Below are 15,000 nucleotides of genomic sequence, written 5' to 3'. Positions count from 1 at the left end.
GTACGAACATAGGAGATGTCGACAAAAGGACAAAAACCCTCAGCAATGACAAATGATCACCCACGCCATGGGGTGGTCAATTGTTCACCGCGCTGTGAGGTGGAAGAATAGACATCATCAACATGGAAATGTGCGATCATGGCTTTAGAAGAAGGGAGAATTTGGAGATCCTGAAGCTGCTTATTCATGTCGGGGTTGCTGTGTTTGATATGCAACGCTTCGATAATCTCAAGTCTTTTGTGGTCTTTTTCTGTGGTGGGGGAAAAGAATACTGCCACCAAGTATTCCCACTTGGATCGTAAGAGGCGAGAAGAAAGGGACGGGGATTGGGACTAGGCATCCTTCTCCTTGTAGCCCCACAGGGGACATTCCTAAACGAAAAAGTAAAGGCATAAGAGGGTCTGGTAGTTAGCAATGGGGGGACGGAGAGGGGGGGTCGCCGATTTAATGAAGCGGCCTTACTGTGAATGTGCTGTGTCTTGCGACACTGCTTCTGACCCAGGGCAGTGGACAAGGTGCAGGGATGACCCGTCATCCAGGAGGTGCTAAGATAAGTGGGAGGGTGGAGGGGTGTGGAGTGTATTCAGGGATGGAATGGGTGGAAATGATTTTATGCCTTTTCCTTTTTTGGCTACCTCCCTTGTAAGGGGGAAAAAGCCTTGGTATATGTATGTAATAATGGAAGTACCCTTTACGAGGTCTTCTTTTGTGAGTCGTAGTTGGTGGTGGTTACTGTAATGATTTTTGATGGCGCCTGCAGATAAATGCAGAGTAAGCCTTCTCGATAATTTAGTAGTAGTCATACCAATATACGACGCATGAGGCCCACAGTCCTCATCTTGGCAAACAAATTTGTATACGACATGACTACGTTGAAGGAGAGGGCGTTCAAGAGTGGTGTTATTTTTCATGATCAGGTTACTAATCCTCTTGTTTTTTGTAGAAAATGACCAGATTTAACCTATCACTCTCGTTAATAGGTTTGCCATTTCTTTTAATTATGTCCTTAATAATACGTTCCTCGGTCTTGTACGAGGTTGACATCTGAGACTTATAATATAAATTTATTTTGTTGCTAGGCGGGATGATCTGTAAGAAGTTGTTTTTCTGGTTATGTGTGTGTGTGTGTGTGATTTATGTTACAGCATTACCCATAGATCGGTCCATACTTGAGCTCTGAGCTCTCATCCGGGAGGGTAATAGCTGTTGATTAATTCCAACACGTAATCTAAGACCGTAGTGAATTACACGTATATGTATACGGTACCAAAAACAAGCATCTGTAAGACGTGAACCCACGGACGGACGTCACAGAGGAACATCTCCCCGCTACACATTTTCTGAGCTCAACACCCTAAGCTCTACCCTGAGAGCTTAGGGTTGATTCTCCCTCATGCCCCCCTCCCCCCTCTCTCTCTCTCAACTTCCAGGTTTTTCAACCAATATTTCCTAATACAAGGAGAGATGTAAACAGGGGACTGGCACCATCCTTCTCCTACTAACCTAACCTAATAAAGACAACAATTGAACGTTTCTTTCACGGGAAAGATGCTAGAAGAAAAAATTATTGTTTTAAAAGAAGATTAAATACATTTATGGATACGAATGGTAGGTGGTAAGGAACATGTTACTGCCTAGTGTAGTCCTTATGGTGTTTCAGTGTAGTCCTTATGGTGTTTTGCAGTCTCTTTCATTCTTATTTTCTTACGATGAGAGTGAATGCGTTCATCGTCTAAAGCCCACTGCTGAACCATCGGACTAACCTTTGGGGTATGACGCAGCCTTCACGCTCATAAGCATAATGTTGTTATCATTCAGCGACTTACACTCTATATGACAAACGGAGATCCACCAAAGACTAACGAGGTCGACCAGGCTTTCCAATATGTAAATCTTGATTCAAGGAGAAAACAGGAACTAAAACCGTGCTGAGAGTGGGAGTGCCAATAACGCACACACGCACGCACGCACACGCACATACATAAACACACACACACACAAAGGAGAGAGACGGTACTCCTTGAATGTAGCTCTATTCCTATGTATTACAATAAGGTAAACACACACACTCAAACACACACAAAGGAAACAGACCGAAACCATCGAATGTAGCTCTACTCTTATATATTACAAGGTAAACACACACACACACACATACATGCACACAAAATATGTACTGTGCACATAAGGATCACTAATATCCTTGAATGGATTCTTTTCAGGAATGATTCCGTCTCAGGATTTTGCACCAAGTCATCAACATCATCATTATGTAAGCGGTATCCCCCCCCCCCCCCGGGTGGTACTCAGCCGCCCACCCGCCCGGGACTCCGGATATCCTCTTGCCAACTCCTGCTCCTCCTCCCACAATCCCTATACTTCATCACGTCCGGGTGACGCCAGCAGGCAGAGCAGACGGGACTCCTACTAATCACGAGGTCTCACGATCGTGGCTCCCTTCTCGATTCCTGGATTAGATGATTAGAAACAAGACATCACCGTCACTTATTTCATATTAAACTTCTAACGAATCCAGTGTCTACACTCTGTCCAACCATATCTTGGAGTAGCGCGGCAACATATTTTCCTTAAGGCATACTGAATTATATGCTACAGCAAATTGGGCTCTGATGAGTTTTCTAAGATTTTCAAGTCTTCTCAAGATATTTCTAGCAGGGAAAGGCAAAGAAAAGCTAAATTGGCTGTAAAAGCCATGTAATGGATGGAGCAAGTAACAAGCCGTTTCGCTAAGCACAGTTACCATTTTCAATTGTAACAGATACCGAGAAAGTAAGATTAAAAGGTAGAAAATAAACACCAAGAGAGGGTACATATAAATACTGGGAAAGATCACATAGGAGGTGACCGTTACTGTGACCTAAAACTGGGAGATGGTACTTGTGAACATTGGGAGAGGGTACATGTGAACACTGGGAGAGGGTACTGAATGATGACCACTGGCTGTACTTGATGTGGGGGGTTTCAAGGAGGCGAAGCGGCGCTTGTCAGTCTCACTTTCTATAGATTTGGCATTGTTCTATAAAATGGACCTGGTGACCGAGGTGATGTGGGTCTCCTGGAGGTTCCGCTTAGGGCCTCCGCTGTTGAATGAGGTGCTCTGGGCCCCCTGGAGGTGCCACTTATGGCCACAATCACCAGATCCATTTTAGAGAACAATACCAAAATTCAATGTGTCTTAAGGAATATATATATATATATATATATATATATATATATATATATATATATATATATATATATAACATCTCACAAGGGTGAATGAGTTTGCTGACTGTTTAGAGCAGTGGTTCCCAACCGGTGTGCCGCGGCACCAAAGAGTGCCGTGAGATCAAGTGAGGGTGCCGCCAAAATTGAGGGCAAAAGTAATTTTCGTATTACCGACTCTCTGCCATCCATTTTTGTTAATTAAAGCAGCATTAGTGTAAAGATGATTATTTTCATATTATCCAAGGACAAAATTTTTTTACACTGATGTTGAATCAACAAAATACAGACAAACTAGAATTTATATTTTCTAATAAGGGTGCCGGGGACTTTTGAAAGGCTTGGCAAGGGTGCCTCAAGCCAGAAAAGTTTGGGAATCACTGGTTTAGAGTATATGTGGTGATCTCTCTCTCTCTGGCGCCTGACAGACAAAAATTAATTAAGTCTACTACACGACATCAGGTGAGCGACAAGGTCAGACAGCCTTCAGGCTATGTGGTTTATATGACTGATAAGAAGATCCCACGTCATTTTCTGACCTTTTATCTACTTGTTGAGTTTGAGTCGAGTTGAATTGGCTCCATACTTGGTTTTGACAAAATGTGCGTAGAAAATATTAAATACGATGGAACTGCCATCATTAGAAAAGAAGAAGACAGAAATGATAATTATGTTCGGAAAAAATGAAAGGCAAGGTATACATCATCGTAGACGAAAAAGACATCTTGTTGTGAACATAAGAACATAACAATGAAGCAGACTGCAAGAGACCATAAGGCCTACACTAGGCAGTTCCATTTCCATTACCACCTGTCATCCCCATCCATAAAGTTTTCTAACAGTTTCTTAAAACAACCGATATTTTCAGCGCTCACAACATGGTCACTAAGTGTGCTCCATTCGTTGCCCACCCTATTAGTAAACCAGTTCTTACCTATTTCCTTCTTAAGCCTAAATTTGTCCAATTGAAATCCATTACTGTGTGGTGGTAGTCGAGATCAGTCAGAAGCAGATGACGTATCAAGAAATGAAGAAAAAACTAATGGAGCACACTTAGTGACCATGTTGTGAGCGCTGAAAATATCGGTTGTTTTAAGAAACTGTTAGAAAACTTTATGGATGGGGATGACAGGTGGTAATGGAAATGGAACTGCCTAGTGTAGGCCTTATGGTCTCTTGCAGTCTGCTTCATTGTTATGTTCTTATGTTCACAACAAGATGTCTTTTTCGTCGAAGATGATGTATACCCTGCCTTTCATTTTTTCCGAACATAATTATCATTTCTGTCTTCTTCTTTTCTAATGATGGCAGTTCCATCGTACTTAATATTTTCTACGCACATTTTGTCAAAACCAAGTATGGAGCCAATTCAACTCGACTCAAACTCAACAAGTTTCAGTCCCAACATGGTCTTCCTTTTCCGAATCCAAATTGGTTATTCGATAAGATCCTCATTCCTTTCAAATATCATGTACACGGGTCTTTGACAACTCTCACGTGTAGGCCTAGGGCGCCCTAGGCCTATTTGCTATCATGGTCTTTATGGTCACTGATCTGTAAGTTTGGGGTCTCTCTCTCTCTCTCTCTCTCCCTCTCTCTCTTATGATGCGTGCGTATGGGTGTGTGTGAGCGTATGTGTGATTCACCATAGTCTTGGATCACGTGTTGGACTCGTGATCGACAGCTATTTCCCTTCCGGAAGAAAGCTCAGAGCTCATGTATGACCGATCTATGGGTAATGCTATGGCATTACACGCACACACACACCGAACTCCCTGCCCACGCGAGTTGGAGTAACGACTTGCAACGCAGCGATACTGAAATCATTTCAGCCCTGGGCGGGATTCGAATCCGGACCGCCGTAGTGGCGGCCGTAAACTCTACCACTGCGCCATTAAGTGTGTGTGTGTATGTGTGTGAGTATGTGTGAGTGTACTGTATATGTCTGTGTCTGTGTGTATGCAAGTATGTATGCGTGTGTGTGTGTACGTGTGTGTGTGTGTGTGTGTGTGTGTGTGTGTGCGTGTGTGTGAGTGAATATGTCTGTGTATGTGTGTATGAGGGTATGCAAGTATGTATGCGTGTGGGTGTGTGTATATGTCTGTGTCTGTGTGTATGAGGGTATGCAAGTATGTATGCGTGTGGGTGTGTGCGTGTGGGTGTGTGCGTGTGGGTGTGTGCACGTGTGTGTGCGTGTGTATGTGCATGAGCGTACGTGTGTGCGCGTGTAAATGTGTGTTTGTACGTGTATGCGTACGTGTTTGTGTGTGTGTGTGTGTGTGTGTGTGTGTGTGTGTGTGTGTGTGTGCGCTGATGTATGTGTGTGCGTGCGTGCGTGTGTATGTGTACGTATGTGTGTGCGTGTATGCGTGTGTGCGCGCGCATGTATGTGCGTGTGTGTGCGGGCACGCGTGCATGTGGACGCATGTATGTGCGTCTGTGTGTGTATGCGTGTGTGCATGCGTGTACTGTATGTGTGCGCGCGCGTGTGTATGTATATGCGTGTGTGTGTGCGTGTTTGTATGCGTGTATGTGTGTGCGTATGTTTGTGCGTGTGTGTGCGCGCGCATGTGCGTGTGTGTATATGTGTGCATGCGTGTGTATGTGTGCGTATGTGTGTGCGTGTATGCGTGTGTGCGCGCATGTATGTGCGTGTGTGTGCGCGCATGTATGTGCGTCTGTGTGTGTATGTATGTGTGTGTGCGGGTATGCGTGTATGTGTATGCGTGTATGTATGCGTGTGTGTGTGCGTGCACGCGCGTGTATGTGTATGCGTGCGTGCGTGCGTGCGTGTGTGTGTGTGTGTGTGTGTCTGTGCGTGTGTTGTGTACGTGTGTGTGCGCGCGTGTATGTATGTGTGTGCGTGAGTGTGTGTGTGTGTGCGTGCGTGTGTGTGCGCGCGCGCGTATATGCATGGTTTAATGCTTGTTAAGTATGAAACTATATGGTGGAACTTACTAGAAAACGAACACATACACACACACATATGCATATACACACATACACACATGAACACACACACACACACATACGCGCGCGCACACACATACATACACACACACATATACGCGCGCGCACACATACAATGCAGATGGCAGGTACAAAACATATAAGCAGATAGATACCTAAATCGACCTTGAACCTAAACAAAGAAATGGAAGAAGGAAGGGATGAAGCTGCACTACGCCCTTGAACCTGGAAAACTAACTACTCTTCCCTCCTCCTCCTCCTCCCTTTTCCTTCCTCCTCCTCCCTTCGTCTTCTTCTTCTTCTTCTTCTTGTTTTTCTTCTCCTCCTACTCCTCCCCCCCTCCCGAGGGCCACAATAAAAACAAGTTTGTTCTTTGCTGCTCTGTCGTTGAGAACACACCTACACACCTACCCGGTGGGGCCAACGAGGGGTATTTGCTTGTGGTGGTCCTGCAAACGCGACGTCGGAGGTTGTCACCTCCCCCACTGCTCGTCCTGAAACCGCATCAAACTTCCTCACTTCCATCTGGATGTGTAATCCCGGTGGCCGTTACTTGGTCCCCAGGCTCTGGATTTCTATGATTTTTTTCCCGACGTCCAAAGGGCTGACAAAGCGATCATTTCTTCCTTCATCGAGCAATAGAAAGGCCCAATAGAGCGGTAACAAACCCAACGTTTCTTCCCAGAGAGATCTAGGGGAGAACCCAGGGGCCGTTGCCTGATACCGTAGGGCTGAGGGTTTCCAGTGAAACCAGTGATAATTATTATATGTATCATCATAATCAACCATCCAGTCGGTTTCTGTAAAAAATTATATATTCTTTCAAACACCAAATAATATAGAAGCAAAACTTGTGTTCATCTAATGTGATATTTGTATTAGATCACCGTAATACAACAGGGATGCAACATGTCAATAAAAAACGTATATATTCGATATTGAACATAAAAAAACAAAATCCACTAACTCCCTCCTCCCTCCCATCCTAATCACCCCCCTCCCCAACCCACCCACCGGCCGAAGAGACTGTTGTCCCGAGGTCCTGCTCTTGCTCTTGTTGTGCAAGCAGCAACGACACACAGGGAGCAGCAGCAGCAGCAGTGTTACGTCAGGTCGCGCACGGACCAACACCACCAATGCAAGGTCATTGGCCCTCCCCGGAGGAGGAGGAGGAGGAGGAGGAAGAGGAGGAGGAAGAGGAAGGGGGAGGAGGGCGAGGAAGAGGAGGAGGATGAGGAGGGAGACGGAAGAGGAGGGAGGAGGAGGAGGAAGGGGAGGATGAGGAGGAAATGGAAGGGGAGGAGAAATGGAAGGGGGGAGGAGGGGGAAGGAGAAGGAGTTGGTCGAGGGGGAGGGGGCAGAAGAGGGGGAGGAGGAGTAAGAAGAGATGGAGGAGGGAGGCGGAAGAGAATGAGGTAGAAGGAGGGAGGCGGAGGAGGAGGAAGGAGGCGGAAGAGAAAGAGGGAAGAGGAGGGGGAGAAGAAGAAAGGGGAAAAGAACGAGGAGAGAGGAGGAAGAGGAGAAGGAAGAGGGAAAGGAGGAGGAGAGAGGAGGAAGATAAGGGGGGAGGAGAGAAGTGGAAGATAAGGAGAAGGAGGAGGAGGAAGGGGAGGAGACAGGCGGAAGATAAGGAGGGGAGGAGTAGGAAGGGGGAGAAGGAAGGGGGGAAGACGAGGAGGAGGAGAGAGGCGGAAGATAAGGAGGGGAGGAGAAAGGGGGGAGAAGGAAGGGGGGAGGAGAAGGGGGAGAAGGAGGAGGAGAGAGGCGGAAGGGAATAAGGGGGGAGAGGGAGGAAAGAGGCGAAGAAAGAAGGAGGAGGAGGAGGGGGAAAAGGGAGGGGGAAGAAAAGGAAGGAGAAGGAGGAGGAATTGGAAGAATAGGAAGAGGGAGGAGGACAGACTCCCCACATCTCCTCACCTGTCGACAGACACAGTGGTTAAGGGCCCAGTAGCTGAGGCCTGATGCAGCCACAGCAGCTGCAACTGTCCCTGTATTGGCTGGGAATGGTGAAGTCTGCCCCCTCACGGAAAGTAATACGTTGGAACGAAAGAAACACTGTTGCAGGTCAAAGGTGACGGCTTCGGCAGCAGCTACGTGTCTCCTGGCGTATGCTCCTCATTCAGTCCTATATTTTCCCGTTTTATAGAGGCAACAATGTGCTTTTACAGCCTGCCTGTTCTTGAGTAAAGTTCTTGGTAATATGTGGACACACACACACACACACACACACACACACACACACACACACACACATATATATATATATATATATATATATAATATATATATTATATTGACTGACCACAAAATTGTCCAGTTGAGCCCTCATTTAGTGTTTTTCTTGGTTTTAATTTGCAGTCCTCCTCCTCCTCCTCCTCCTTTCCACTTGTTACTTTGGAGTGTCCACCTCCTCTAATCTTTTCCGCACTTTCATAGTTTCTCCACCGATTCCCTAATGACATTCAACAAATTACAATTCATAATATTGTGTCCTCCCTACTTTTAGATCTTCGAACAATTTTCATTTTCCAATTTGGATTACTTTTTGTTCTCTTTTCCCTTGGCAAGGCTAATTTTCTTCTTGAAAACAAGTTTATTTCTCTCAGCACTGAAGTTAAATTTAGCTGGGACATTCTATGTTCACTACATAGATTTATAACGGTAACAAGCTGTCGCTATTACCTTTCATATTAAGTCTATTTCGTTCTTCGTTGTTCCATGAGTACTTCACCATATCCATTTACGAGCTATACGCTTTTGTGAACGTGTTGAAGTTCTCTGCATTTCGCCTCTCACCTATTCCAAGTTTTTGAACGCATGCTTCACCTGCCCTGTCTGTATATTTTCACTTCCTTGAATTTCGTTTTAGACACTTGTTCAACATACTCGGTGAAACCCTGTATAAGGTGCCAAGTAGTTGACGCCATCCTTATGTCAGTAACCCCTCCCCCCGCAATACATTTACGAGGAACTTCCCCGTTCTTTACCAGGAGCTTGCCAGTGGGTCCTGCGACTGCGAGTGCATGCGAGCTGATCTTGTCTCATTTTTCGCACAAGACCTGTTCGACATGGACACAACTCTTCTTAATCATTAAGATACTCAAGCCTTCTCACTACAGTCAAGGTGTCAGCTCTCGAATAACACACATACACACTGATGCAGATGCTGATTTTCTAATTCAGTTTATAAATCTGTTCGTTCCTAGTTGCCTGCTAGGAGGGAGGGGCGGGAGGAGAAGGAAGAGGAGGGAGAAAAGGAGGAGGGAAAGGAGGAGGGAGAGGGGGAGGGAGAAGAGGGAGAGAAAAGGAGGAGAGAAGTGGAAGAAACGGGAGAAGGAAAGGAGGGAGAAAAGGAGGGGGAAGGAAGAGAAGGAAGGGGAAGAGGAAGCGGAGGAAGAAGAGACAAACGAAGAGTAGAGAAAGGAAGAGGAGGGAGGGAAAGAGAGGAGGGAGAAAAGGAGGGGGAAGGAAGAGGAGGAAGCGAAGTAACATGAGGGAAACGAAGAGGTGGGAAAGGCAGAGGAGGGAGGGAGGGGGAAGAGGAGTGAGAGGAGAAGACAGCGGAAGAGGAAGCAAAGGAGGGAGAGAAGAATGAAAAAGAAAGAGAGCCAGAGAGAAAAGAGGACGAGGACGAGGCGGAGGAGGAGAACGAGAAGAACACAGAGAGAAAGGTGAGGAGAAAGAGTGAGAGAAATAAGTGAGGTGAGATGAAGAGAGAGAAATAGGAAGTGAGGAAGAGAAAGAAGATGAGAAGAATAAAATAAAAGAACCAAAGTAAGAGACTGAGGAAGAGGGGGGAGAACAAAAGAGACAAACAGGAGGAGGAGGAGGAAAGGAAAGGAGGAAGAGCTTAAGTAAGAGAAGGAGGGCGAAGAGAACATCCAGAGGGAGGACATTGTAGTACGAAAACGAGAGAAAGATATAAAAGGATGAGAAGGAAGAGGAGGAGGAGAAGGAGGAGGAGGAGGAGGAGGAGGAGGAGGAGGAGGAGGAGAAGGAGGAAGGGGGAGGTTCGTTGAACTCTTGGCAGCTGTGTCTACGCCAGGAGGAGACCCCCCTCCTCCCTCGGGCAGCTGCAGCTCTCCAGCATCGCAAGGTCGCTGGCACAGCCGGGCAACGAGGAGATACGAAGATGAGCGAGCGGGCCGAAGCAGGGCAAAGCGAGGCGAAACAAGCCGAGGCAGGGGAGGGAGAGGCACGGGTGGGCAAGGCAGGGCAAGGCAAGGCAGGGCAAGGGAGGACAGGATATCACAAGTTACGGGCAAAACGAAGAGAAGCAAAGCGAAGGCGAGTCAAGGTGGTCAGACCACATTGTCAGCACCTCCCTCTAATAGTGTTCTCTACCGATTTTATTTCCTTACTTGTTCATTTATTTACCTACCTATTTATTAATTTATTTACATAAAAACAGGGATTTTCAATCGAGCCCCGGTTTCTTGCGGAATAAAATTATTCGGCGTTAGTCTGAACAATATTTCTATAACTATTGGTATCATTATCATGTTTACTGCCATTATATTCATTATTATTCTCGTAGCTGTACGGGTCTACGCACGATTCCTAACGTTAACCTAGCTATCCGAACACATGGGGCAAAGGTGATTTCATTCCATTGCGGGTACGTTATATTGTGAGGACCACGAAACCCTTCGGGCCCCCCTGAGCGGTGGTATCACATCTACCTCGGTCTCCCGGTTCATTTCCTACTGTGATATACCCTGGGACAGACGCCAGGAGAATTCCCCCTTGATAGGCGTCCAATGATTTCTTTCATATAAAGAGACAAGAGACCTTCTCAGCCAAGCACTCAGGGACGGCGAGCGTAGCCAGCCTCCCCCCCCCCCATATATCAGAGGGGCCACAGGACAGACTCTACACAAACTAGAGTCGACGCGAGGCGAACACGGTCAAAGGTCATCGCCGAAGATTTGCGCCGGTAGACAGCGGTCTTCACATCCTGCAAACCGAAAGAGACAACTCCCGACTCCGTATATTGGAAGCCCTTTACATCAAAAACCCTTCTCTCAACTCCCAAATCACCGATATGTACATAATTCCTAGTCTCAGAAACTTTCACCACATTTATAGGATTGTTCGAGATGAAGAACGACATACGGCTCATTCAGGTTCGTAAACGGGATCTCGGGTCAATGCTTAGATCTCTATTGGCCAGTCTCGACCAATCACGTTCTTCCTTTTCTCCCGTTCTGTACTTTAGTTCCGTATATAAACTGTTCCCTCCTTTGCCTGTATCAGAACATGAAGATGACCTATGTAGGTCGAAAGCTTGTTAAAAGAAAGTGTTCTTAGTCTACAAGAACTTTCTATGACTTGGACAACTTTTATGGGAGCTACCCATTGCTAACCGTTCCATCGTCAGAGACGTAAAACTACAAAACAAAAAAATCGTGAACGCAGAAGCTGCTGTGAGCTTCAGTCAAAATTGTCTACATGAGAACCTGCTACCTAAATACACCAATACATACATACATATATATATATACACACACACACACACACACACACATATATATATATATATATATATATATATATATATTCTCTCGATGGAGCAATCGGTTAAGACCCTACAGCACTTGTCACGCGCTAGCCGGCTTCGAGTCCTTGGCAGTACTGCGTTTCAGTATCTGCATGTTAGCCTCCATCGGGTCTCCCGATGTTGATGGCTTAGAATTAAAGTGCATTGTGGTTGATAAAAATGTATCACTATTCACTGGGACCCATTCAGTGTTGTACACACACGCACACACATTATATATATATATATATATATATATATATATACAGGGGGTGAACAAAATAATATGAACACCTGCCAAATACACAATATTTACTACGGTGTTGGGCCACCTTTTGCCTGTAGAACAGCTGCAATCCTTCGCGGTATGGATTCGTATAGTGTCCTAATAGTTTCCAACGGAATGTTGTACCATTATTGTACCAAAACATTCGTCAATTGCTGAAACGATGCTCCTCACTCTCTGCTCTAAAACTCCCCATAACGGTTCAATTATGTTGAGGTCTGGCGATTGTGCAGGCCAGGGAAGATGTTTGATGATATTCTGATGCTCTACGAATCAAGACTGAACCTTTTTGGCTGTGTGTATGGGCGCATCATCGTCTTGGAATATGGCTGTGCCTGGTAGCATGACGCTCATCATAGTAAGAACCTCATCATTGAGGATGTTGAGATATTCAGTCGCAATCATTCGGCCTGTGATGTGAATGAGAGGACCAGCTATAGATATAGCCGCCCAAATCAGAACGGAACCGCCCCCATGCTTGACTATAGGAAGCAGGCAGTCCGGATCGTAGGCCTCTTTTGGGTTTCTCCATACATAAACCCTGCCGTTTGTAGGGAATAACGTGAACGTTGATCTATCAGACCATACCACATTCTTTCAATCATCAAGTGAACAGGTTTTATGTTCGTGGCACCACTTCTTTCGCAGCTTAGCGTTGGCATCCGTTATAAGGGGTTTCGCAATTTCAGCCCTACCATGAATGTTAGCTTTGTGGAGCTCCCACCGTACTCTTTCATCGACACAGGATTCCTCAGGTCTGTGGTGAGTTCTGCGGTCACTTTTGCCGCGGTTGTTTTATGTTGTCTGGCCACAATCCTTTTTAATGTTCGTCGGTCTCTGTCGGATACCTTTGGGTTTCGACCGCTATTCCTCTTCGCCGATGCTGTTTTCCCATGTTTTGTGTATGCTGTCATTACCGTGGATACTGTCACTCGTGAAACGTTCGACAGTTCAGCTGTTTTCGTCACCGACGCTCCCGCTAATCGGGCACCAATTATTTGACCTCTTTCAAAGTCCGAGAGATGACAGACATGACACCGGTCGCTTGTTGCAACCGTCGCAGACCGAAGCGTGTAAAAGACTGAAAAATAACCTACGAGACCTGCTACGTAAACTGCGTAATACATGCGCGGCTCATTATTTACCCTGAAGCAGTGTTGCCAACATATATCAAGATGTACTAGTTTGCACGTTGTTCATATTATTTTGTCCAGCCCCTGTATACACACACACATATATATATATATATTATATATAAATGTTTATACATACACACGCATAATACATATATATAATTATATACACATATACATACATATACACACACATACGTTCACACACATATATATACACACACAACATATATATATATATATATATATATATATACGTTTGGTGAAACCTACAGGGGATTAAGCAAACTTCTATACGAACACAAAGATTGATGTCCGTCATCATGACCGCAAAACAAACGCTTTGATAAACCACATCGGAGAAAAGCAGCATTTACCTGAGTGGAGCGAAGCAAGCATTTTACATGAAAATCTAAGCAGACCACAAAGAAAAACATTAGAAGCTATATACATAATCACCAAAGATTGCATCAATAACAGAACACGTGATATCAAAATTACAAAACATGCGGCCAAATACGCCTTGGTACAATTGACCACAGAAGCAGGCAGCTCCCTCAGCTCGACCCACACTAGACCTGACGTAACCAACGGGCCAATCAACAAGGAGATTCTGACCCTCGCATCCTTCAACCACAGCAAATTTCCTATAACTACCAACGCATTCACATTCTGTACATTGTTATCTCTGAAGTAGGCTCATAAGGCAAAACCGGTCAGGAATAAAGTCTCAGCTCCCAATCGTGTGATTTCCGTTTTTACCTTACATACACACACTAACACACACACACACACGCATATATATATATATATATATATATATATATATATATATATATATATATATATGAGAAAGGTGGAAAGGGATAGCCACGGGTTTGGATCTGATTCTTGAGTTTTATTCCTGACCGGTTTCGCTCTTAGTTTTTCAGAGGAATTTAACTGGGGGATGTAGCCGGCGGTATATATAGGGGACTAGGTCCACGTCCCTACCTGGCGGTGAGATCCGTGGTTGGTTTGTACATATCATGAATTACGTAACCGAATACAATACATAATGAATCACATCTGATTCAGATATATAACAATTTTATTAACAAAAAGTTCTGTTATGTCTAGTGTGATGTTAAATGGTGTTTTGTGGAATCTGTCAAAAAATTTGTCGAAAATTGAATAAAAAATAATTCAAACAAGATAAAATAAAATATAATTAAGAATAATGATAAAGCTAATAAATTAATAGAATAATACAACTCAAAAATCAGATCCAGACTCGTGGCTTTCCCTTTCTCAATCTGGCAAACTGTCTCAATATATATATATATATATATATATATATATATATATATATATACATATACAGTATATATATATATATATACACTTATGTAAATATATACATAAATATATAAACATATATACACACACGCATATAATATATATATATATATATATATATATATATATGTATACATACACATATAAACATACACACACACACATATATATATGTGTGTGTGTGTGTGTGTGTGTGTGTGTGTGTGTGTGTTATCATCTCTGTATTCAACGCAGCTGTCTTCCTTCGATGACTAGAGTGCACATACACATATGCTACAAGATGTGGTTTCGACGAAGGCTATAGTCCTCCTAGGGACTTCCATTTTTTTGTTACCAAGCTAACCGACCTTTCCGACTGCGCCTGTTTGACAATAATTATATTCTCGTCATCTCGGGTCAAGCTCTCTACTAGGACAAAGGGCCTAGCTGCGTGTCGGGTCCGCACTTGCACGCAACTATACATATGTATAATATGGTTCTGGCAACCCTCCGAGCCTTGCTGGGGGATT

The 15,000-nt window shown here is 44.6% G+C and overlaps 1 protein-coding gene across 4 annotated transcripts in view; it reads right to left on the bottom strand.

Moving 5' to 3' along the window:
* Positions 1–15,000, bottom strand: part of shtd (anaphase promoting complex subunit 1) — a 443,338-nt gene that overhangs the window by 115,191 nt on the left and 313,147 nt on the right. The window lies entirely within an intron of this gene.

The sequence above is a fragment of the Oratosquilla oratoria genome, chromosome 42 (genome assembly GCF_046742065.1).
Source record: "Oratosquilla oratoria isolate Oo_2021 chromosome 42, ASM4674206v1, whole genome shotgun sequence".
NCBI lineage: Eukaryota > Metazoa > Arthropoda > Malacostraca > Stomatopoda > Squillidae > Oratosquilla > Oratosquilla oratoria.
This window is presented reverse-complemented; position numbering and strand designations above follow the sequence as displayed.